The sequence below is a fragment of the Cryptomeria japonica genome, unplaced genomic scaffold, assembly GCF_030272615.1.
Source record: "Cryptomeria japonica unplaced genomic scaffold, Sugi_1.0 HiC_scaffold_138, whole genome shotgun sequence".
In the NCBI taxonomy this organism is placed as follows: Eukaryota; Viridiplantae; Streptophyta; class Pinopsida; order Cupressales; family Cupressaceae; genus Cryptomeria; species Cryptomeria japonica.
The window spans coordinates 165,001-168,529 of NW_026728960.1; the positions used below are offsets into that span (position 1 = coordinate 165,001).

General features: G+C 63.6%; 1 non-coding gene across 1 annotated transcript; it reads right to left on the reverse strand.

The window, feature by feature from the left end:
- Positions 1 to 2,278: 2,278 nt before the first annotated feature.
- On the reverse strand, positions 2,279 to 2,397 carry LOC131866235 (5S ribosomal RNA). Its single transcript, XR_009364858.1, has one exon. It is a non-coding gene; the product is annotated as a 5S ribosomal RNA (ribosomal RNA).
- Positions 2,398 to 3,529: the final 1,132 nt, after the last annotated feature.

A 3,529-nucleotide genomic window follows, 5' to 3' on the forward strand; every position in this document is an offset into this window, starting at 1 on the left:
TCTCACTATCTTTCAAAACGGAAATTTTAAAATCTCGTTTTTTTTTTGCCTTTTATGGAAATTAGTGAAGGCATCGCATCAAAGGTGCGCACCTCGCTGCCCACCTTGGTGTGCTCCGAGGTGCCCACCACGGTGCGCAACGCCGGTGCGAACCCGGGAGCGCCCCGATGTGTGCTCCAAGGTGCGGCGTGCACGAAGTCGGACCCCGGTTTGCCCCGGGTGCGCACCTCGCGTGCACCTTGGTGCGCACACCTTGGCTGGGTTGCGCGGCCTGGTGGGCACCATGGTGCGCACCAAGGAGCGCTCCGAAGTGTGCTCCAAGGTGCGGCGTGCACGAAGTCGGAGCCCGGTTTGCCCCGGGTACGCACCTCGCGTGCACCTTCGCCGGGGTGGGCACCTCGGCTGGGTTGCGCGCCCTGGTGCGCACCAAGGAGCGCTCCGAAGTGTGCTCCAAGGTGCGGCGTGCACGAAGTCGGAGCCCGGTTTGCCCCGGGTGCGCACCTTCGCCGCGGTGCGCACCATGGCGTGCACGAAGTCGGAGCCCGGTTTGCCCCGGGTGCGCACCTCGCGTGCACCTTCGGCGGGGTTGCGCGCCCTGGTGCGCACCAAGGAGCGCTCCGAAGTGTGCTCCAAGGTGCGGCGTGCACGAAGTCGGAGCCCGGTTTGCCCCGGGTGCGCACCTCGCGTGCACCTTCGGCGGGGTTGCGCGCCCTGGTGGGCACCATGGTGCGCACCAAGGAGCGCTCCGAAGTGTGCTCCAAGGTGCGGCGTGCACGAAGTCGGAGCCCGGTTTGCCCCGGGTGCGCACCTCGCGTGCACCTTCGCCGCGGTGGGCACCATGGCGTGCACGAAGTCGGAGCCCGGTTTGCCCCGGGTGCGCACCTCGCGTGCACCTTCGCCGGGGTGGGCACCTCGGCTGGGTTGCGCGCCCTGGTGCGCACCAAGGAGCGCTCCGAAGTGTGCTCCAAGGTGCGGCGTGCACGAAGTCGGAGCCCGGTTTGCCCCGGGTGCGCACCTCGCGTGCACCTTCGCCAGGGTGGGCACCTCGGTGCGCACACCTTCTCAATGTTTTCTTGCCTTTTCTGGAAATTGGTGAAGGCAGCGCATCAAAGGTGCGCACCTCGGTGTGCTCCGAGGTGCGAACCCGAGAGCGCTCCGAGGTGCCCACGAAGTCGAAAGTCGGGTTAATTGCATTGTTTTCCCCGGGTGCGCTCCGAGGTGCGCAACATCGGCGCGCACCAAGGAGGGCTCCGAAGTGTGCTCCAAGGTGCGCACGATGGCGTGCACCTCTGGTGCGCACGATTCGGAGCTCGGTTTGACCGGGGTGCGCACACCTTGGCTGGGTTGCGCACCTTTTGTGCGCTCCAAGGTGCGCACGAAGTCGGAGCTCGGTTTGCCCCGGGTGCGCACCTTCGCCAGGGTGCGCACCTTGATGCGCACGCCTTGGCTGGGCTGCGCACCTTGGTGGGCGCCATGGTGCGCACCTTTCGTGCGCTCCAAGGTGCGCACGAAGTCGGAGCTCGGTTTGCCCCGGGTGCGCACCTTGGTGGGCGCCATGGTGCACTCCGAGGTGCCCAAGATTGGTGCGCACCAAGGAGCGCTCCGAAGTGCGCTCCAAGGTGCGCGCGAAGTCGAAAGTTGGGTTAATTGTCCGGTTTGCCTCGGGTGCGCACCTTGCGTGCACCTTCGCCAGGGTGGGCGCCTTGGTGCGCACACCTTGGCTGGGCTGCGCACACCTTGGCACCCGCGTTTCCTTCATTTTAAATTTTTTTTTTTTACAATCTCTCAAGTGGGAAATTCTATAATCTCAACTTTTTTTGCCTTTTCAGGAAACTTTTGAATGGAGCGCATCATTGGTGCGCTCCGAAGTGTGCTCCAAAGCTCTCTCCAGCTGCGTGCACCTGCCCCGGCCGCGCACCCGGCCCCGCCCAGCTTCGCTCACCTGTCCCGGGCGTCTGGTGCGGAACCTTAGAGTAAGAAACATCACCGTGCACCTTGGCCAACGTGCGCGACTCGACCGAGCGCGCACTGGCCGAGGTGCACACCGATTTCACCTGGGTGCGCGCGCAGCACCTCGGGCGCACCGGGGTGCGCGCACAACGCCCGGGTTGCACCGTGGCCTGTGTGCTCGGGGCGCCTCGGGTGCGCGCTCGGTGTCGCCCCCCGCGCGCGCGGTAGTGCGGGCAGCGCACCCCGGCCCGGCCCGGCCCCGACGAGAACGCAAACGGGCAAAAGGTTTATTCAAATAGCATTGCGACGCCCGGCGAAAAACTAAAAAAGGGTGCAACACCGGGACTTCCCGGGAGGTCACCCATCCCAGTACTACTCCGGCCCAAGCGCGCTTAACTGCGGAGTTCTGATGGGATCCGGTGCACTAACGCTGGTATGATCGCACCCGTTATGAGCTTGTCGCAGTGTGTACTTAGCAAACCGCGACCCACGTGCGAATCCACCCCGGCCACCCACCCCCGTCGAGGTGCACACCCTCCCTCGCGAAGTGCGCCCCGTTCGCCAAGTGTGAGCCCTGCCCGGGTGCGCGCACCTTGCTAGGGCGTCGGGTGTGCACCCGGCCCGGCCTACGTGCGTGCACCTGGAGGGGGCGTCGTGTGCGTGCAGTGTCCCGTCTGCAACGCGGTGCCCACACACCACCTCGGGCGCAACGACCTGCGCTCACATGTGGGCCGAGTGCACCTTGGTGCATGTTCGGGGCGCCTCGGGTGCACGCTCGATCTTGCCCCGGTGCACCAAGGCGCTCGGTTTGCCCCGGGTGCGCACTTGGTGCAAGGTGGGCACCCAAAATAGGGATCAAGCACCAAAACACAAGTTTCGGGATGCAAAATGGGACCCAAGGACCACAAATGCGTTCCAAGACCCATGATGGGTCCACGAGAACAAAAATGTGTTCCGAGACTTAATAAACAAATATTGGGTTTTAGGAGAAGAAACATGCTCTGATGCCCAAAACGAGAATCGACCCCGAAAAGGCCACAGGCCAAAAGTGGGATGCGAGACAAAAAAAAATGGGACCCGAGGACCAAAATTGGGTTCCCAGGTCGAAGACAGGGCAACCGGACAAGAAACGACCTCTAAGGCTCGAAATGAGTCCCGACGACTAAAACTTGACAAGAAGCACCCATCAGGCACCCAACTCGACACCCATGGGATGCCGACCCACCCGGGCTTCCACCTAGCACACCTTGGCACCCACCCACCCTCGCACCCAACCTCGCACCCAACTTAGCACCTTTGAACCCACATTGGCACTCACCCTGACCCTGGCACCTTGGAACCCACATTGGCACTCACCTTGACCCTGGCACCCACCTTTGCACTCACCTTGGGACCCACCCTGGCTCCCACCTCGGCACCCACCCAGACACCCACCTTGGTTCCTTGGCACCCACCTTGGATCCTTGGCACCCACCCCGACACCCACCTTGGCACGCAACTTGGCTACTTGCCACCCACCTTGGCTCCTTGACGCCCACCCCGACAACCACCCCGTGACCTACCCTGGCTAGGGTTGGTG